A 24,966-nucleotide genomic window follows, 5' to 3' on the forward strand; every position below is an offset into this window, starting at 1 on the left:
TCACTAATATGCTTTGATGTACATCCCTCGTTAATGACTTAACAATCGTTAATCACTGTTTCATCACAATAAACTCCATTTCATAATAAACTAAGTGTATTATTCAAATACATGTTTGGTTTTACACTTTCATTTTCGATGTACTCAAAACTCTTTAGAAAACATCATTCGTGCCTTGTGAATTTCACAAGAATTCCACGAGCATCAACATCATATACCGAGATATATCAATAATAATGAACGATGAAGTATTGATTCATAACTTCATTAGAGAAATATTTCGCGACAATTATTAAATCTCTAAGGTTTTGGAGATTATTAATTCTCATTTCAACCGTAAATCAAATGAGTTTAATATTATATTAACTCATTAAATCCATGATTACATCTGAAAGAAAATATATATGTACGTATATTTTCATAAAGATTGTAACTAAATATTCTGTTGTACAAACTGTTGACGGTGAAAATATTTTAACGGGTAGGTAATACCCGAGAAATATTTATATCTCACATTAATATGTTACACCGTACATTCTTCAATTCTGATTCAACAGTCATTAACTATACTACTTACATCCACATATGTATCCGTTCACTAAAGAACAACCATTTTCATACAAATTTAATTACCTATTCTGATTTGGACATATCGGAATCCAAGTAAAGCTTTAGCAAGTGTAATCTTCCTAAAGATCACTACATTCATGAATTATATTCATTCGTATTCTATGATGAATTATCACATCAAACCACCGAAATTATCGTTCATTACTTTTGAAATCAACAACGCCTATTCGTCAACCATTAGATCCGTTGACGATTACAATCAGCGTTCAATCATCTAAAAATGAAATTTATTGAAACCATCTTGGATTGATAACCGATGAATCAAATATGGCTGCATTAAATGCAGAGGAAACAGCAAAATTGTAGATGGTCTCAATGGCCAAAAGTTTGATAATAAAGAATGGTACGTTGGAAAAGCTCAAAAGAAAATTTGGAACTGAAAAACGGATTGAGCTAACCTTGGAGGAGACCAAGGACAAATACAAGGACCAAACCCTATATTCAAAGAATCCAAGTAATTCTGGATCCGATGAAATCTTTAGAGAATATCTTGCTCCGAAGTTATGTTAAAAGCTTGCGGAAAATTTTTCTTCATCAACCTTCGAACTTAGAAATTCCAAAATGTCGTTATAAATATCCTCTATATTTCTGAAGATATTTTCATAACGATTCTTGTCCACAATTAAGTATCTCTTTGCGATATCTTTATAAAGGAAACTATTTTAGTTTCTATATTCAGTAAAATTCAAGTTTAAATTATAAATGTTTTGAAGAAATGTTGGAAATTGAAGCATGAGTTAGTATAATAAAATGACGTCAGGCCAACGTGATTATATTACAGTAAGTCATGCTAAATTTTTAATGGAAGATGATGATTCATAGACTTTATAATCATCATTTGCCATGTACCGACTCTTACATTCTACTTAATCTCTGAACATATCAAGAACATATATTCTTGATAGTTCTATCCTCAGTAATTCTGGTAATTTACCAAATCAAATCGTGATATTACACTTAGAACATTAGGTTCATTCGAAAATTCATACCTACAAATTCTAGACCATTACTCGCTTAACTTAGAGTCGAGAGCAGAATAAAAAGGTAAAGAGCTCCGACATATAAGGGAAAATACAAAGCCCGATAACAACACAGAAATTACAAATCGTGTATATCAATGCGTATAGCAACATAAAGACACGGGAGAATTAAAAATACTATAACCCCAAGAGCATAGCAGAAGTAAACAGATTCCTCTGGTGGTAAAAGAAAAAGAAGCATGACTGCATATATGGTCAATATAATAACAAGTATCAATACGGGATTGAGCATATTAACAAATCTTTTGGAAGTATGAATCTAGGAAGAAAGTATAGAAGTGGTGAAGATAATGAAACGGAAGAAGCTAATTTATAGCAAAATTTCTAAACACAGCAATCGAGGCAATTCACCGCATTTAATCAAAGAAATCCCAAAATTCCATAAATACCGGAGAATCAAATCTTATAGATTACGAAGATTTCCTTTAATCCCTTGAATTCCGGAAATCAATCGTGACTACATCAAAAGTTAAGGCGAACATTTAATTTACTCATTCACTCTTTTACGATAGCTTCGTTTATACTCTTCCTATAATCGAATCGTTTTATCCATATTATTCAATAGTGATAAAACTTTATTCTTTAACTTATATTCATCATTACAATATTCTTGTTGTAAACAATGATGATCTCTATCAAACTTCATGACTATAATTTTCATGAACTACTCTCTGCTTTGTCTACCCTAATATTGTGGCATAACCACTCAAGGTTTTAAATGAGCTCGATATTATTCATAACACATTTTATATATTCAATTTACTGAAATGACTTGTATAACATCATCATTTTGAATTATCTCCGCATTAATAATAAAATGCACTTCGTAGATGAACTTGTAGAAATTATGGTTTGTATGATTTTAATTCTTGAAACAGAACAATATTCTATCCGTTGGAATTCACGCAAGGCCACGAGCATACCTGGGAACGTGAAAACCAAATAAAACGTAGATATCCTCGTCTATGTACGAACAACGCCGATTAATGGCAACAACTAAATTTCGGGACGAAATTTCTTTTAACGGGTAGGTACTATAACAACCCTCATATTTCCATGCCTGAATTGACTAATTTGACTATAGGGTTGTTATCCATACGTAATATATAATTAAATTCGACGTTGATCAAATATTAATTTTTAGTCGACACTTTTTGTTAACTAAAGTTTACACTAATTATATAAAATAACTTTAGTTAATATTAATGCGTATTATATTTAAAACTATATGTAACATAATTATTAATTAAATGATAAGTTATTTTAATCATTATATATATTTTTAGCTTATAAAAAATAAAAATAAAAAGAAATAAGATTTTTTTTTATAAATTAAATAATGAGCCCATGAATTTTGACTAAATATTTTCAAAAACAAAAACTTATTAAAAACATTTTTAACATGTTTTTATTATTTTGTCAAAATTGGCACCTTTATTTTATTATTATTTTTTTCTTTTCACCAACCATTTTTTACCTATAAATACATGGATCCTCATTCATTTTTTCTTGCCAAACATAGAAACTTAAGTTATTCTCTCAAAACCTTGAAGAAAATTTGAGGTACTTTCTATTTTTATTAATTTTTTTCAATATTGTAATTTATATTTATATTTATTGTATATTCTTTGTAAAATTCGAAATTAATTATGTTTATATGTTAGAATTAGTATTATAAGTGTTATAATGCATAAAAATAATTTTGATAATTTATGGAATATTATTTATAATTAAATACGAATTATGTAGTGTTTAAAAGTAAAAACAATGTAAAATTCGTAATAAATACTTTTAACCAAAAATAAAATATATATAATTTTTTCTGAGTTTTTAAAACTTATATAGATCTGAAAAAATTATAAAAATAATTATTTGGGTTGAATTGGTATTTATTATATAATTAAACTCTATTATTATGTAATTCGAAGGTAAATTAAGAATAAATATAAAATAATAAAAAAATATTTTTTTAAATATTTTTCTACAGGTTATTAGACTGACAGAAACTTATCAAAATTATAAAAATAATTATTTGGGTTTATTTAGTAATTATGTAGAATTAAAATTGTTTTGTGAATACATTAATGGTAAAAACAAAAATAAATACAAAAATATAATAAAAACATTTTCTTAAATTTTTCTACTAATCTATATGATTAACTAAGACTATAAAAATTATGTATGTAATTTTTAGATATTTAATTTATTATTTAGACATTTTTGAATAATGTTCGATTAATAAAACACTATTATTTTTGAAGTAATTTAGGTATTTATTTAAAGGTAATTATATTTAATATATATAAGACATACTAAGGTATAATAACTAAATATTAAATAAAACTTAGGTTATATTATCACATATATAATTATTAAGTACATTAATAATTCGTTGTGTGTATACACCTAAAGTGAAGGTTAATCAAAGATAATGTATAATTCATGTGAACTTCATCGCTACTCATGGTCGTAAGTGAATGATGTCTAGGTTTCCATTTATGGGTAAGCTTGTGGATCTCGAATGCCATGACTTAGATTCTGGCCAAGAATCCTGGGCCCCCGGTTACATCTGGTCATTCCTGACTTATTTGATAGCAACGAAGTTTGAGTAAAGTTATACAACGTCTTGCTAAAGATTAACCCGAACTTTCTAAAATTAGAAAATTACTATAAGTGAAAACTTTCTATAAATAGTAACCTTCCGAAAATGGAAATTCTTTAGTGAACCACTACTATCAATATAGTACTATATACTATTGTCTGTTAGGCAATGTCTGATCATACGTTCTATCTCTAGGTTGAGATCTCGGTCACATCCTTCCGTTCAATTCTTTCGTGGAATACTCTTTTGTGCTACTAAGGTGAACTTCATAGCCCCACTTTTTACTGTTTCATAACTGTTTTATAACTTTAGGGGTGAGATACATTCTTGTTTTATAACTATTTTACGCTTAGACACAAGTACTAAATTGTTAACTATGCTGTCATGCTTTGATTCATGCTAAATCCCTACCGTAATATCGTTAATTGCTACGTTTAAATGCAAACTTAATTATTGTGAGTAGGCCTATTGAGAGTAACGTCTCTAACCATTCGACCGTTGGTCTTTGGTTACATAATAATGATTCCACGACACTGACAGTACAAGGTGTCATAGGGTAAACTTGTTTAGTAGCGATATTACAAAATGCAGCAACACTTTTAGATTGATATTTCTATATTAATCAACTTTAAACTAAATCTTGTGGTCTAAAACTTTGGATATTATTTATAAACCTATGAATTTCACTCAACCTTTTTGGTTGACACTTTAAGCGTGTTTTGTCTCCGGTGATGATTGAGCTAGCTGCTACTTGCTACTAGATGATTGATGTATGCTTTGCTGCTTGCATGGAGTCCATCATTCATATTTATCATTTTGTTTAAAACATTTTCCATTTACTGTACTCTTATGATGTAAAACTTTGAATAATGCTTCCGTTGTTTATTTAATAAATAAAACGTCTCATTAAGAGTCGTTCTCGCTTATACAACGATACCAATCTGTCACACCCCCAAATATGGACCAGGGGTAATTATGACCAATCATATCATAACACAGTTGTATAAGCGAGAACGACTCTAAATGAGACGTTTTATTTATTAAATAAACAACGAAAGCATTATTCAAAGTTTTACATCATAAGAGTACAGTAAATGGAAAATGTTTTAAACAAAATGATAAATATGAATGATGGACTTCATGCAAGCAGCAAAGCATACATCAATCATCTAGTAGCAAGTAGCAGCTAGCTCAATCATCACCTGAGACAAAACACGCTTAAAGTGTCAACCAAAAAGGTTGAGTGAAATTCATAGGTTTATAAATAATATCCAAAGTTTTAGACCATAAGATTTAGTTTAAAGTTGATTGATATAGAAATATCAATCTAAAAGTGTTGCTGCATTTTGTAATATCGCTACTAAACAAGTTTACCCTATGACACCTTGTACTATCAGTGTCGTGGAATCATTATTATGTAACCAAAGACCAACGGTCGAATGGTTAGAGACGTTACTCTCAATAGGCCTACTCACAATAATTAAGTTTGCATTTAAACGTAGCAATTATCGATATTACGGTAGGGATTTAGCATGAATCAAAGCATGACAGCATAGTTAACAATTTAGTACTTGTGTCTAAGCGTAAAACAGTTATAAAACAAGCATGTATCTCACCCCAAAAGTTATAAAACAGTTATGAAACAGTAAAAAGTGGGGCTATGAAGTTCACCTTTGTAGCACACGAAAGAATTGAACGGAAGGACGTGACCGAGATCTCAACCTAGAGATAGAATGTATGATCAGACATTGCCTAACAGACAATAGTATATAGTACTATATTGATAGTAATGGTTCACTAAAGAATTTCCATTTTCGGAAGGTTATTATTTATGAAAAGTTTCCACTTATAGTAATTTTCCAATTTTAGAAAGTTCGGGTTATTCTTTAGCAAGATGTTGTACAACTCTACTCAAACTTATAACACAGTTGTATAAACGAGAACGACTCTATATGAGACTTTTTAAATAAAACCTTTGTTAATAAAATAGCGGAAGCAGTAATATATGTTTACATTATTATTAAAACGTAAAATAAATGTTTATGAACTAAAATATAATATGCGATGTGGACTCCATGCAAGCATCAAATCTATCATCACAAAGTTGCAAACAGCTAGCTCAATCATCACCTGAGACAAAACACGCTTAAAGTGTCAACCAAAAAGGTTGAGTGAAATTCACAGGTTTATAAATAATATCCAAAGTTTTAGACCACAAGATTTAGTTTAAAGTTTATTGATATAGAAATATCAATCTAAAAGTGTTGCTGCATTTTGTAATATCGCTACTAAACAAGTTTACCCTATGACACCTTGTACTGTCAGTGTCGTGGAATCATTATTATGTAACCAAAGACCAACGGTCGAATGGTTAGAGACGTTACTCTCAATAGGCCTACTCACAATAATTAAGTTTGCATTTAAACGTAGCAATTGACGATATTATGGTAGGGATTTAGCATGAATCAAAGCATGACAGCACAGTTCACAATTTAGTACTTGTGTCTAAGTGTAAAACAGTTACAAAGCAAGCATGTGTCTCACCCCAAAAGTTGTAAAACAGTTATGAAATAGTAAAAAGTGGGGCTATGAAGTTATTTAGTTTAAAGTTGATTGATATAGAAATATCAATCTAAAAGTGTTCCTGCATTTTATAATATCGCTACTAAACAAGTTTACCCTATGACACCTTGTACTGTCAGTGTCGTGGAATCATTATTATGTAACCAAAGACCAACGGTCGAATGGTTAGAGACGTTACTCTCAATAGATCTACTCACAATAATTAAGTTTGCATTTAAACGTAGCAATTAACGATATTACGGTCGGGATTTAGCATGAATCAAAGCATGACAGCATAGTTAACAATTTAGTACTTGTGTCTAAGCGTAAAACAGTTATAAAGCAAGCATGTGTCTCACCCCAAAAGTTATAAAACAGTTATGAAACAGTAAAAAGTGGGGCTATGAAGTTCACCTTAGTAGCACACGAAAGAATTGAACGGAAGGACGTGACCGAGATCTCAACCTAGAGATAGAACGTATGATCAGACATTGCCTAACAGACAATAGTATATAGTACTATATTGATGGTAATGGTTCACTAAAGAATTTCCATATTCGGAAGGTTACTATTGGCCGTGTCTCTGATATAATGCCAGCGAAGCGGAAAATTGCGATTCTCCATTGGTAGGGATTTAGCATGAATCAAAGCATGATAGCATAGTTAACAATTTAGTACTTGTGTCTAAGCGTAAAACAGTTATAAAGCAAGCATGTGTCTCACCCCAAAAGTTATAAAACAGTTATGAAACAATAAAAAGTGGGGCTATGAAGTTCACCTTTATAGCACACGAAAGAATTGAACGGAAGGACGTGACCGAGATCTCAACCTAGAGATATAACGTATGATCAGACATTGCCTAACAGACAATAGTATATAGTACTATATTGATAGTAATGGTTCACTAAAGAATTTCCATTTTCGGAAGGTTACTATTTATGGAAAGTTTACACTTATAGTAATTTTCCAAATTTAGAAAGTTCGGGTTAATCTTTAGCAAGACGTTGTATAACTTTACTCAATCTTCGTTGCTATCAAATAAGTCAGGAATGACCAGATGTAACCGGGGGCCCAGGATTCTTGACCAGAATCTAAGTCATGGCATTCGAGATCCACAAGCTTACCCATAAATGGAAACCTAGACATCATTCACTTACGACCGTGAGTAGCGATGAAGTTCACATGAATTATACATTATCTTTGATTAACCTTCACTTTAGGTGTATACACATAACGAATTATTAATGTACTTAATAATTATATATGTGATAATATAACCTAAGTTTTATTTAATATTTAGTTATTATACCTTAGTATGTCTTATATATATTAAATATAATTACCTTTAAATAAATACCTAAATTACTTCAAAAATAATAGTGTTTTATTAATCGAACATTATTCAAAAATGTCTAAATAATAAATTAAATATCTAAAAATTACATACATAATTTTTATAGTCTTAGTTAATCATATAGATTAGTAGAAAAATTTAAGAAAACATTTTTATTATATTTTTGTATTTATTTTTGTTTTTACCCTTAATGTATTCACAAAACAATTTTAATTCTACATAATTACTAAATAAACCCAAATAATTATTTTTATAATTTTTATAAGTTTCTATCAGTCTAATAACCTGTAGAAAAATATTTAAAAAAATATTTTTTTATTATTTTATATTTATTCTTAATTTACCTTCTAATTACATAATAATAGAGTTTAATTATATAATAAATACCAATTCGACCCAGGTAATTATTTTTATAATTTTTTCAGATCTATATAAGTTTTAAAAACTTAGAAAAAATTATATATATTTTATTTTTGGTAAAAAGTATTTATTACGAATTTTACATTGTTTTTACTTTTAAACACTACATAATTCGTATTTAATTATAAATAATATTCCATAAATTATCAAAATTATTTTTATGCATCATAACACTTATAATACTAATTATAACATATAAACATAATTAATTTCGAATTTTACAAAGAATATACAATAAATATAAATATAAATGACAATATTGAAAAAAATTAATAAAAATAGAAAGTACCTCAAATTTTCTTCAAGGTTTTGAGAGAATAACTTAAATTTTTGTGTTTGGCAAGAAAAAATGAATGAGGAGCCATGTATTTATAGGTAAAAAATGGTTGGTGAAAAGAAAAAAAAATAATAAAATAAAGGTGCCAATTTTGACAAAATAATAAAAACATGTTAAAAATGTTTTTAATAAGTTTTTGTTTTTGAAAATATTTAGTCAAAATTCATGGGCTCATTATTTAATTTATAAAAAAAATCTTATTTCATTTTATTTTTATTTTTTTTTATAAGCTAAAAATATATATAATGATTAAAATAACTTATCATTTAATTAATAATTATGTTACATATAGTTTTAAATATAATACTCATTAATATTAACTAAAGTTATTTTATATAATTAGTGTAAACTTTAGCTAACAGAACATGTCGACTAAAAATAAATATTTGATCAACGTCGAATTTAATTACGTATGGATAACAGCCCTATAGTCAAATTAGTCAATTCAGGTATGAAAATATGAGGGTTGTTATAGTACCTACCCGTTAAAAGAAATTTCGTCCCGAAATTTAGTTGTTGCCATTAATCGGTGTTGTTCGTACATAGACGAGGATATTTACGTTTTATTTGGTTTTCACGTTCCCAGGTATGCTCGGGGCCTTGCGTGAATTCCAACGGATAGAATATTGTTCTGTTTCAGGAATTAAAATCATGCATACCATAATTTCTACAAGTTCTTCTACGAAGTGCATTTTATTATTAATGCGAAGATCATTCAAAATGATGATGTTATACAAGTCATTTCAGTAAATTGGATATATAAAATGTGTTATGAATAATATTGAGCTCATTTAAACGTTGAGCGTTTATGCCACAATGTTAGGGTAGACAAAACAGAGAGTAGTCCATGAAAATTATGAAGTTTGATAGAGATCATCATTGTTTACAACAAGAATATTGTAATGATGAATATAAGTTGAAGAATAGAGTTTTATCACTATTGAATAATATGGATAGAACGATTCGATTATAGAAAGAGTATAAACGAAGCTATCGTAAAAGAGTGAATGAGTAAATTAAATGTTCGCCTTAACTTTTGACGTAGTCACGATTGATTTCCGGAATTCAAGGGATTAAAGGAAATCTTCGTAATCTATAAGATTTAATTATCCGGTATTTACATAATTTTGGGATTTCTTTGATTAAATGCGGTGAATTGCCTCGATTGCTGTGTTTGGAAATTTTACTATAAATTAGCTTCTTCCGTTTCATTATCTTCACCACTTCTATACTTTCTTCCTAGATTCATACTTCTAAAAGATTTATTAATATGCTCAATCCCGTATTGATATTTGTTATTATATTGACCATATATGCAGTCATGCTTCTTTTTCTTTTACCACCAGATGAATCTGTTTACTTCTACTATGCTCTTGGGGTTATAGTGTTTTTAATTCTCCCGTGTCTTTATGTTGCTATACGCATTAATATACACGATTTGTAATTTTCGTGTTGTTATCGGGCTTTGTATTTTCCCTTATATGTCGGAGCTCTTTACCTTTTTATTCTGCTCTCGACTCTAAGTTAAGCGAGTAATGGTCCAGAATTTGTAGGTATGAAGTTTCGAATGAACCTAATGTTCTAAGCGTAATATCATGATTTGATTTGGTAAATTACCAGAATTACTGAGGATAGAACTATCAAGAATATATGTTCTTGATATGTTCAGAGATTAAGTAGAATGTAAGAGTCGTGTAACATGGCAAATAATGATTATAAAGTCTATGAATCATCATCTTCCATTAAAAATTTAGCATGACTTACTGTAATATAATCATGTTGGCCTGACGTCATTATATTATACTAACTCATGCTTCAATTTCCAACATTTCTTCAAAACATTTATAATTTAAACTTGAATTTTACTGAATATAGAAACTAAAATAGTTTCCTTTATAAAGATATCGCAAAGAGATACTTAATTGTGGACACATCATATCTTTATATACTATAATCTTTATGTATGTACATTAGTATATGGATATGAGTAACATAAGATTTACTCATATCAATAATAATTATGTAATATATATTATTATTTAGATATTTTTGAATAATGTTAGATTAATAAAACACTATTATTTTTGAAGAAATTTAGGTATTTATTTAAAGGTAATTATATTTAATATATATAAGACATACTAAGGTATAATAACTAAATATTAAATAAAACTTAGGTTATATTATCACATATATAATTATTAAGTACATTAATAATTCGTTGTGTGTATACACCTAAAGTGAAGGTTAATCAAAGATAATGTATAATTCATGTGAACTTCATCGCTACTCACGGTCGTAAGTGAATGATGTCTAGGTTGCCATTTATGGGTAAGCTTGTGGATCTCGAATGCCATGACTTAGATTCTGGTCAAGAATCCTGGGCCCCCGGTTACATCTGGTCATTCCTGACTTATTTGATAGCAACGAAGTTTGAGTAGAGTTGTACAACATCTTGCTAAAGATTAACCCAAACTTTCTAAAATTGGAAAATTACTATAAGTGGAAACTTTCCATAAATAGTAACCTTCCGAAAATGGAAATTCTTTAGTGAACCATTACCATCAATATAGTACTATATACTATTGTCTGTTAGGCAATGTCTGATCATACGTTCTATCTCTAGGTTGAGATCTCGGTCACGTCCTTCCGTTCAATTCTTTCGTGTGCTACTAAGGTGAACTTCATAGCCCCACTTTTTACTGTTTCATAACTGTTTTATAACTTTTGGGGTGAGACACATGCTTGCTTTATAACTGTTTTACGCTTAGACACAAGTACTAAATTGTTAACTATGCTGTCATGCTTTGATTCATGCTAAATCCCTACCGTAATATCGTCAATTGCTACGTTTAAATGCAAACTTAATTATTGTGAGTAGGCCTATTGAGAGTAACGACTCTAACCATTCGACCATTGGTCTTTGGTTACATAATAATGATTCCACGACACTGACAGTACAAGATGTCATAGGGTAAATTGTTTAGTAGCGATATTACAAACTGCAGCAACACTTTTAGATTGATATATCTATATTGATCAACTTTAAACTAAATCTTGCGGTCTAAAACTTAAGTTATATTATCACATATATAATTATTAAGTACATTAATAATTCGTTGTGTGTATACACCTAAAGTGAAGGTTAATCAAAGATAATGTATAATTTATGTGAACTTCATCGCTACTCACGGTCGTAAGTGAATGATGTCTAGGTTGCCATTTATGGGTAAGCTTGTGGATCTCGAATGCCATGATTTAGATTCTGGTCAAGAATCCTGGGCCCCCGGTTACATCTGGTCATTCCTAACTTATTTGATAGCAACGAAGTTTGAGTAGAGTTGTACAACATCTTGCTAAAGATTAACCCGAACTTTCTAAAATTGGAAAATTACTATAAGTGGAAACTTTTCATAAATAGTAACCTTCCGAAAATGGAAATTCTTTAGTGAACCATTACTATCAATATAGTACTATATACTATTGTCTATTAGGCAATGTTTGATCATACGTTCTATCTCTAGGTTGAGATTTCGGTCACGTCCTTCCGTTCAATTCTTTCGTGTGCTACTAAGGTGAACTTCATAGCCCCACTTTTTACTGTTTCATAACTGTTTTATAACTTTTGGGGTGAGACACATGCTTGCTTTATAACAGTTTTACGCTTAGACACAAGTACTAAATTGTTAACTATGCTGTCATGCTTTGATTCATGCTAAATCCCTACCGTAATATCGTTAATTGCTACGTTTAAATGCAAACTTAATTATTGTGAGTAGGCCTATTGAGAGTAACGTCTCTAACCATTCGACCGTTGGTCTTTGGTTACATAATAATGATTTCACGACACTGACAGTACAAGGTGTCATAGGGTAAACTTGTTTAGTAGCGATATTACAAAATGCAGCAACACTTTTAGATTGATATTTCTATATCAATCAACTTTAAACTAAATCTTGTGGTCTAAAACTTTGGATATTATTTATAAACCTATGAATTTCACTCAACCTTTTTGGTTGACACTTTAAGCGTGTTTTGTCTCAGGTGATGATTGAGCTAGCTGCTACTTGCTACTAGATGATTGATGTATGCTTTGCTGCTTGCATGGAGTCCATCATTCATATTTATCATTTTGTTTAAGACATTTTCCATTTACTGTACTCTTATGATGTAAAACTTTGAATAATGCTTCCGCTGTTTATTTAATAAATAAAACGTCTCATTTAGAGTCGTTCTCGCTTATACAACTGTGTTATGATATGATTGGTCACAATTACCCCTGGTCCATTTTGGGGGTGTGACAGATCTATCACACCCCCCAAAAAAGATCAGGGGTAATTGTGACCAATCATATCATAACACAGTTGTATAAACGAGAACGACTCTATATGAGACTTTTTAAATAAAACTTTTGTTAATAAAACAGCGGAAGCAGTAATACATGTTTACATTATTATTAAAACGTAAAATAAATGTTTATGAACTAAAATATAATATGCGATGTGGACTCCATGCAAGCATCAAATCTATCATCACAAAGTTGCAAACAGCTAGCTCAATCATCACCTGAGACAAAACATGCTTAAAGTGTCAACTAAAAAGGTTGAGTGAAATTCACAGGTTTATAAATAATATCCAAAGTTTTAGACCACAAGATTTAGTTTAAAGTTGATTGATATAGAAATATCAATCTAAAAGTGTTGTTGCATTTTGTAATATCGCTACTAAACAAGTTTACCCTATGACACCTTGTACTGTCAGTGTCGTGGAATCATTATTATGTAACCAAAGACCAACGGTCGAATGGTTAGAGACATTACTCTCAATAGGCCTACTCACAATAATTAAGTTTGCATTTAAACGTAGCAATTGACGATATTACGGTAGGGATTTAGCATGAATCAAAGCATGACAGCATAGTTAACAATTTAGTACTTGTGTCTAAGTGTCAAACAGTTATAAAGCAAGCATGTGTCTCACCCCAAAAGTTGTAAAACAGTTATGAAACAGTAAAAAGTGGGGCTATGAAGTTCACCTTAGTAGCACACGAAAGAATTGAACGGAAGGACGTGACCGAGATCTCAACCTAGAGATAGAACGTATGATCAGACATTGCCTAACAGACAATAGTATATAGTACTATATTGATAGTAATGGTTCACTAAAGAATTTCCATTTTGGAAGGTTACTATTTATGGAAAGTTTTCACTTATATTAATTTTTCAATTTTAGAAAGTTCGGGTTAATCTTTAGCAAGATGTTGTACAACTCTACTCAAACTTCGTTGCTATCAAATAAGTCAGGAATGACCAGATGTAACCGGGGGCCCAGGATTCTTGACCAGAATCTAAGTCATGGCATTCGAGATCCACAAGCTTACCCATAAATGGCAACCTAGACATCATTCACTTACGACCGTGAGTAGCGATGAAGTTCACATGAATTATACATTATCTTTGATTAACCTTCACTTTAGGTGTATACACACAACGAATTATTAATGTACTTAATAATTATATATGTGATAATATAACCTAAGTTTTATTTAATATTTAGTTACTATACCTTAGTATGTCTTATATATATTAAATATAATTACCTTTAAATAAATACCTAAATTACTTCAAAAATAATAGTGTTTTATTAATCGAACATTATTCAAAAATGTCTAAATAATAAATTAAATATCTAAAAATTACATACATAATTTTTATAGTCTTAGTTAATTATATAGATTAGTAGAAAAATTTAAGAAAATGTTTTTATTATATTTTTGTATTTATTTTTCTTTTTACCCTTAATGTATTCACAAAACAATTTTAATTCTACGTAATTATTAAATAAAATCAAATAATTATTTTTATAATTTTTATAAGTTTCTATCAGTCTAATAACCTGTAAAAAATATTTAAAAAAATATTTTTTATTATTTTTGTATTTATTCTTAATTTACCTTCGAATTACATAATAATAGAGTTTATTTATATAATAAATACCAATTCGACCCAAGTAATTATTTTTATAATTTTTTCAGATCTATATAAGTTTTAAAAACTTAGAAAAAAATTATATATATTTTATTTTTGGTTAAAAGTATTTATTACGAATTTTACATTATTTTTACGTTTAAACACTACATAATTCGTATTTAATTATAAATAATATTCCATAAATTATCAAAATTATTTTTATGCATCGTAACACTTATAATACTAATTATAACATATAAATATAATTAATTTCAAATTTTACAAAGAATATACAATAATACAGGTTATTAGACTGATAGAAACTTATAAAAATTATAAAAATAATTATTTGGGTTTATTTAGTAATTATGTAGAATTAAAATTGTTTTGTGAATACATTAAGGGTAAAAATAAAAATAAATATAAAAATATAATACAAACATTTTCTTAAATTTTTCTACTAATCTATATGATTAACTAAGACTATAAAAATTATGTATGTAATTTTTAGATATTTAATTTATTATTTAGACATTTTTGAATAATGTTTGATTAATAAAACACTATTATTTTTGAAGTAATTTAGGTATTTATTTAAAGGTAATTATATTTAATATATATAAGACATACTAAGGTATAATAACTAAATATTAAATAAAACTTAGGTTATATTATCACATATATATTTATTAAGTACATTAATAATTTGTTGTGTGTATACACCTAAAGTGAAGATTAATCAAAGATAATGTATAATTCATGTGAACTTCATCGCTACTCACGGTCGTAAATGAATGATGTCTAGGTTGCCATTTATGGGTAAGCTTGTGGATCTCGAATGCCATGACTTAGATTCTGGTCAAGAATCCTGGGCCCCCGGGTACATCTGGTCATTCCTGACTTATTTGATAGCAACGAAGTTTGAGTAGAGTTGTACAACATCTTGCTAAAGATTAACCCGAACTTTCTAAAATTAAAAAATTACTATAAGTGGAAACTTTCCATAAATAGTAACCTTCCGAAAATAGAAATTCTTTAGTGAACCATTACTATCAATATAGTACTATATACTATTGTCTGTTAGGCAATGTCTGATCATACGTTCTATCTCTAGGTTGAGATCTTGGTCACGTCCTTCCGTTCAATTCTTTCGTGTGCTACTAAGGTGAACTTCATAGCCCCACTTTTTACTATTTCATAACTGTTTTATAACTTTTGGGGTGAGACACATGCTTGCTTTATAACTGTTTTACGCTTAGACACAAGTACTAAATTGTTAACTATGCTGTCATGCTTTAATTCATGCTAAATCCCTATCGTAATATCATTAATTGCTACATTTAAATGCAAACTTAATTATTGTGAGTAGGCCTATTGAGAGTAACGTCTCTAACCATTCGACCGTTGGTCTTTGGTTACATAATAATGATTCCACGACACTGACAGTACAAGGTGTCATAGGGTAAACTTGTTTAGTAGCGATATTACAAAATGCAGCAACACTTTTAGATTGATATTTCTATATCAATCAATTTTAAACTAAATCTTGTGGTCTAAAACTTTGGATATTATTTATAAACCTATGAATTTCACTCAACCTTTTTGGTTGACACTTTAAGCGTGTTTTGTCTCAGGTGATGATTGAGCTAGCTGCTACTTGCTACTAGATAATTGATGTATGCTTTGCTGCTTGCATGGAGTCCATCATTCATATTTATCATTTTGTTTAAAACATTTTCCATTTATTGTACTCTTATGATGTAAAACTTTGAATAATGCTTCCGTTGTTTATTTAATAAATAAAACGTCTCATTTAGAGTCGTTCTGGCTTCTTGACCAGAATCTAAGTCATGGCATTCGAGATCCACAAGCTTACCCATAAATGGCAACCTAGACATCATTCACTTACGACCGTGAGTAGCGATGAAGTTCACATGAATTATACATTTTCTTTGATTAACCTTCACTTTAGGTGTATACACACAACGAATTTTTAATGTACTTAATAATTATATATGTGATAATATAACCTAAGTTTTATTTAATATTTAGTTATTATACCTTAGTATGTCTTATATATATTAAATATAATTACCTTTAAATAAATACCAAAATTACTTCAAAAATAATAGTGTTTTATTAATCGAACATTATTCAAAAAATGTCTAAATAATAAATTAAATATCTAAAAATTACATACATAATTTTTATAGTCTTAGTTAATCATATAGATTAGTAGAAAAATTTAAGAAAATGTTTTTATTATATTTTTGTATTTATTTTTGTTTTTACCCTTAATGTATTCACAAAACAATTTTAATTCTACATAATTACTAAATAAACCCAAATAATTATTTTTATAATTTTTATAAGTTTCTATCAGTCTAATAACCTGTAGAAAAATATTTAATTTTTTTTATTATTTTATATTTATTCTTAATTTACCTTCGAATTACACAATAATAGAGTTTAATTATATAATAAATACCAATTCGACCCAAGTAATTATTTTTATAATTTTTTCAGATCTATATAAGTTTTAAAAACTCAGAAAAAATTATATATATTTTATTTTTGGATAAAAGTATTTATTACGAATTTTACATTGTTTTTACGTTTAAACACTACATAATTCGTATTTAATTATAAATAATATTCCATTAATTATCAAAATTATTTTTATGTATCATAACACTTATAATACTAATTATAACATATAAACATAATTAATTTCGAATTTTACAAAGAATATACAATAAATATAAATATAAATGACAATATTGAAAAAAATTAATAAAAATAGAAAGTATATAAATAATATCCAAAGTTTTAGACCGCAAGATTTAGTTTAAAGCTGATCAATATAGATATATCAATCTAAAAGTATTGCTGCAGTTTGTAATATCGCTACTAAACAATTTACCCTATGACACCTTGTACTGTCAGTGTCATGGAATCATTATTATGTAACCAAAGACCAACGGTCGAATGGTTAGAGACGTTACTCTCAATAGGCCTACTCACAATAATTAAGTTTGCATTTAAACGAAGCAATTGACGATATTACGGTAGGGATTTAGCATGAATCAAAGCATGACAGCATAGTTAACAATTTAGTACTTGTGTCTAAGCGTAAAACAGTTATAAAGCAAGCATGTGTCTCACCCCAAAAGTTATAAAACAGTTATGAAACAGTAAAAATTGGGGCTATGAAGTTCACCTTAGTAGCACACTAAAGAATTGAACGGAAGGTCGTGACCGAGATCTCAACCTAGAGATAGAACGTATGATCGGACATTGCCTAACAGACAATAGTATATAGTACTATATTGATAGTAATGGTTCACTAAAGAATTTCCATTTTCGGAAGGTTACTATTTATGGAAAGTTTCCACTTATAGTAATTTTTCAATTTTAGAAAGTTCGGGTTAATCTTTAGCAAGACGTTGTATAACTCTACTCAAACTTCGTTGCTATCAAATAAGTCAGGAATGACCAGATGTAACCGGGGGCCCAGGATTCTTGACCAGAATCTAAGTCATGGCATTCGAGATCCACAAGCTTACCCATAAATGGCAACCTAGACATCATTCACTTACGACCGTGAGTAGCGATGAAGTTCACATGAATTATACATTATCTTTGATTAACCTTCACTTTAGGTGTATACACACAACGAATTATTAATGTACTTAATAATTATATATGTGATGATATAACCAAAGTTTTATTTAATATTTAGTTATTATACCTTAGTATGTCTTATATATATTAAATATAATTACCTTTAAATAAATACCTAAATTACTTCAAAAATAATAGTGTTTTATTAATCGAACATTATTCAAAAATGTCTAAATAATAAATTAAATATCTAAAAATTACATACATAATTTTTATAGTCTTAGTTAATCATATAGATTAGTAGAAAAATTGTAATTCGAAGGTAAATTAAGAATAAATATAAAATAATAAAAAATATGTTTTTATATATTTTTCTACAGGTTATTAGACTGATAGAAACTTATAAAAATTATAAAAATAATTATTTGGGTTTATTTAGTAATTACGTAGAATTAAAATTGTTTTGTGAATACATTAAGGGTAAAAACAAAAATAAATACAAAAATATAATAAAAACATTTTCTTAAATTTTTCTACTAATCTATATGATTAACTAAGACTATAAAAATTATGTATGTAATTTTTAGATATTTAATTTATTATTTAGACATTTTTGAATAATGTTCGATTAATAAAACACTATTATTTTTGAAGTAATTTAGGTATTTATTTAAAGGTAATTATATTTAATATATATAAGACATACTAAGGTATAATAACTAAATATTAAATAAAACTTAGGTTATATTATCACATATATAATTATTAAGTACATTAATAATTCGTTGTGTGTATACACCTAAAGTGAAGGTTAATCAAAGATAATGTATAATTCATGTGAACTTCATCGCTACTCACGGTCGTAAGTGAATGATGTCTAGGTTGCCATTTATGGGTAAGCTTGTGGATCTCGAATGCCATGACTTAGATTCTGGTCAAGAATCCTGGGCCCCCGGTTACATCTGGTCATTCCTGACTTATTTGATAGCAACGAAGTTTGAGTAGAGTTGTACAACATCTTGCTAAAGATTAACCCGAACTTTCTAAAATTGAAAAATTACTATAAGTGGAAACTTTCCATAAATAGTAACCTTCCGAAAATGGAAATTCTTTAGTGAACCATTACTATCAATATAGTACTATATATACTGTTGTCTGTTAGACAATGTCTGATCATACGTTCTATCTCTAGGTTGAGATCCCGGTCACGTCCTTCCGTTCAATTCTTTCGTGTGCTACTAAGGCAAACTTCATAGCCCCACTTTTTACTGTTTCATAACTGTTTTACAACTTTTGGGGTGAGACGCATGCTTGCTTTATAACTGTTTTACACTTAGACACAAGAACTAAATTGTTAACTATGCTGTCATGCTTTGATTCATGCTAAATCCCTAGCGTAATATCGTCAATTGCTACGTTTAAATGCAAACTTAATTATTGTGAGTAGGCCTATTGAGAGTAACGTCTCTAACCATTCGACCGTTGGTATTTGGTTACATAATAATGATTCCACGAGACTGACAGTACAAGGTGTCATAGGGTAAACTTGTTTAGTAGCGATATTACAAAATGCAGCAACACTTTTAGATTGATATTTCTATATCAATCAACTTTAAACTAAATCTTGTGGTCTAAAACTTTGGATATTATTTATAAACCTATGAATTTCACTCAACCTTTTTGGTTGGCACTCTAAACGTGTTTTGTCTCAGGTGATGATTAAGCTAGCTGCTACTTGCTACTAGATGATTGATGTATGCCTTGCTGCTTGCATGGAGTCCATCATTCATATTTATCATTTTGTTTAAGAAATTTTCCATTTACTGTACTCTTATGATGTAAAACTTTGAATAATGCTTCCGCTGTTTATTTAATAAATAAAACGTCTCATTTAGAGTCGTTCTCGCTTATACAACTGTTATGATATGATTGGTCACAATTACCCCTGGGTCATTTTGGGGACACTTAAAATGCAATCCTGGTTCTCTACAACAGCACTGCTCTGATACCAATCTGTCACACCTCCCAAAATGGACCAGGGATAATTGTGACCAATCATATCATAACACAGTTGTATAAGCGAGAATGACTCTAAATGAGAAGTTTTATTTATTAAATAAACAGCGGAAGCATTATTCAAAGTTTTACATCATAAGAGTACACACAGTTGTATAAACGAGAACGACTCTATATGAGACTTTTTAAATAAAACCTTTGTTAATAAAACAGCGGAAGCAGTAATACATGTTTACATTATTATTAAAACGTAAAATAAATGTTTATGAACTAAAATATAATATGCGATGTGGACTCCATGCAAGCATCAAATCTATCATCACAAAGTTGTAAACAGCTAGCTCAATCATCACCTGAGACAAAACATGCTTAAAGTGTCAACCAAAAAGGTTGAGTGAAATTCACAGGTTTATAAATAATATCCAAAGTTTTAGACCACAAGATTTAGTTTAAAGTTGATTGATATAGAAATATCAATCTAAAAGTGTTGCTGCATTTTGTAATATCGCTACTAAACAAGTTTACCCTATGACACCTTGTACTGTCAGTCTCGTGGAATCATTATTATGTAACCAAATACCAACGGTCGAATGGTTAGAGACGTTACTCTCAATAGGCCTACTCACAATAATTAAGTTTGCATTTAAACGTAGCAATTGACGATATTACGGTAGGGATTTAGCATGAATCAAAGGATGACAGCATAGTTAACAATTTAGTACTTGTGTCTAAGTGTAAAACAGTTATAAAGCAAGCATGTGTCTCACCCCAAAAGTTGTAAAACAGTTATGAAACAGTAAAAAGTGGGGCTATGAAGTTCACCTTAGTAGCACACGAAAGAATTGAACGGAAGGACGTGACCAAGATCTCAACCTAGAGATAGAACGTATGATCAGACATTGCCTAACAGACAATAGTATATAGTACTATATTGATAGTAATGGTTCACTAAAGAATTTCCATTTTCGGAAGGTTACTATTTATGGAAAGTTTCCACTTATAGTAATTTTCCAATTTTAGAAAGTTCGGGTTAATCTTTAGCAAGACGTTGTATAACTTTACTCAAACTTCGTTGCTATCAAATAAGTCAGGAATGACCAGATGTAACCGGGGGCCCAGGATTCTTGACCAGAATCTAAGTCATGGCATTCGAGATCCACAATCTTACCCATAAATGGCAACCTAGACATCATTCACTTACGACCGTGAGTAGCGATGAAGTTTACATGAATTATACATTATCTTTGATTAACCTTCACTTTAGGTGTATATGTTATTATATATGTTATATTTTATTTATTAATGTATTAACAATTTGATTATCTTATATTATATACTATAAGTTATTATTATTAAATTAGTATAGTTATAAAATAAGTGTTTATTAATAATGTATTGTTATTAACTTACATTATAAGCATTATACTTTATTATATAGTATACTTAGTTATTAACCGTAAGTTATAATAATAATATTAATTTAGTATATGTAATATACTTTTGTTAATCAAAAATCATACTAATATATGTTAATTCGAATATTAATTCATTAAATATTATATTTATAATTTTTATAAACTTAGTTAATTATACAATTCAGTAGGATACTTTATAAAAATAATTTTATCAAGTTTTTGTATTTATTTCCCACTTTTCTTTATATATATATACTCGGTTTATATTAATCAAATTTAATTAGGTAATAAATATTAAATCGACCTAAATAAATAATTTTATATTTTTACAGGTTCTATATTATGTAAAAATGTTATAAAAATTATTAAATCAAATTTTATATCAAAATATTATTTATTTAATGTTTTCTAATTATTTAACCATTGTAATCAGCCTATAATTAAATAAATAGGAAAAATAATTTAAAATTAATTTTTATATTTTTTATAAAGTATATAGTAATGCTACTAATCATATAAAAATTTTATAAAAATATTTAATACATGTTTGTATTTATTTTGTATTTTCTTTATTATTTCTCTCGGTTTAGAATAATGCAAAAGTAAATTCTTTTTAAATACTAATCATCCCATTTATTTAATTTTTATAATTTTCGCTTGTTTATAAAAGTATAATAATCTCAAAAAATTTATTTTTATTACTGTTTAATATTTTATTACGAATTTTGTATTGTTTTTATATTTAAATACTACATAATTCGTATTTAATTATAAATAATATTCCATAAATTATCAAAATTATTTTTATACATCATAATACTTATAATACTAATTATAACATGTAAAAATAATTTATATATGTTAAATTCGAATTTTTAAAGAATATACCAAAAAATAAAAGCAATTCGATAAAAAATATAGAAAATACCTCAAGTACTTTCCCAAGTTTATGAGAGAGTTTTTCCAAAGATTTGATACAAGTTTTTATGAAATGGAAGTGGGTATTTATAGGAAAAAATGGTTGGTGAAAAGAAAAAAATATAAATAAAATAAAGGTGCCAATTTTGACAAAAAAATAAAAACATGTTAAAAATGTTTTTAATAAGTTTTTGTTTTTGAAAATATTTAGTCAAAATTCATGGGCTCATTATTTAATTTATAAAAAAAATCTCTTTTTTTATAAGATAAAAATATATATATAATGATTAAAATAACTTATCATTTAATTAATAATTATGTTTCATATAGTTTTAAATATAATACGCATTAATATTAATATTAACTAAAGTTATTTTATATAATTAGGGTAAACTTTAGTTAACAAAAAGTGTCACTAAAAATAAATATTTAATCAATGTCAAATTTAATTATATATTACGTATGGATAACAACCCTATAGGCAAATTGTAGTGACCCGAACTTTTCCATGTTTATATATATTAATTGATATTGATATTTACATGATTAAATGTTTCCAACATGTTAAGCAATCAAACTTGTTAAGACTTGATTAATTGAAATATGTTTCATATAGACAATTGACCACCCAAGTTGATCGGTGATTCACGAACGTTAAAACTTGTAAAAACTATATGATGACATATATATGGATATATATATATATAGTTAACATGATACTATGATAATAAAACATATCATAAAGTATATTAACAATGAACTACATATGTAAAAACAAGACTACTAACTTAATGATTTTTAAACGAGACATATATGTAACGATTATCGTTGTAAAGACATTTAATGTATATATATATCATATTAAAAGATATTCATACATGATAATATCATGATAATATAATATTTTAAAATCTCATTTGATATTATAAACATTGGGTTAACAACATTTAACAAGATCGTTAACCTAAAGGTTTCAAAACAACACTTACATGTAACGACTAACGATGACTTAACGACTCAGTTAAAATGTATATACATGTAGTGTTTTAATATGCATTTATACACTTTTGAAAGACTTCAATACACTTATCAAAATACTTCTACTTAACAAAAATGCTTACAATTACATCCTCGTTCAGTTTCATCAACAATTCTACTCGTATGCACCCGTATTCGTACTCGTACAATACACAGCTTTTAGATGTATGTACTATTGGTATATACACTCCAATGATCAGCTCTTAGCAGCCCATGTGAGTCACCTAACACATGTGGGAACCATCATTTGGCAACTAGCATGAAATATCTCATAAAATTACAAAAATATGAGTAATCATTCATGACTTATTTAAATGAAAACAAAATTACATATCCTTTATATCTAATCCATACACCAACGACCAAAAACACCTACAAACACTTTCATTCTTCAATTTTCTTCATCTAATTGATCTCTCTCAAGTTCTATCTTCAAGTTCTAAGTGTTCTTCATAAATTCCAAAAGTTCTAGTTTCATAAAATCAAGAATACTTTCAAGTTTGCTAGCTCACTTCCAATCTTGTAAGGTGATCATCCAACCTCAAGAAATCTTTGTTTCTTACAGTAGGTTATCATTCTAATACAAGGTAATAATCATATTCAAACTTTGGTTCAACTTCTATAACTATAACAATCTTATTTCAAGTGATGATCTTACTTGAACTTGTTTTCGTGTCATGATTCTGCTTCAAGAACTTCGAGCCATCCAAGGATCCATTGAAGCTAGATCCATTTTTCTCTTTTCCAGTAGGTTTATCCAAGGAAATTAAGGTAGTAATGATGTTCATAACATCATTCGGTTCATACATATAAAACTATCTTATTCGAAGGTTTAAACTTGTAATCACTAGAACATAGTTTAGTTAATTCTAAACTTGTTTGCAAACAAAAGTTAATCCTTCTAACTTGACTTTTAAAATCAACTAAACACATGTTCTATATCTATATGATATGCTAACTTAATGATTTAAAACCTGGAAACACGAAAAACACCGTAAAACCGGATTTACGCCGTCGTAGTAACACCGCGGGCTGTTTTGG

This window comes from Rutidosis leptorrhynchoides, chromosome 1, assembly GCF_046630445.1.
Source record: "Rutidosis leptorrhynchoides isolate AG116_Rl617_1_P2 chromosome 1, CSIRO_AGI_Rlap_v1, whole genome shotgun sequence".
NCBI lineage: Eukaryota > Viridiplantae > Streptophyta > Magnoliopsida > Asterales > Asteraceae > Rutidosis > Rutidosis leptorrhynchoides.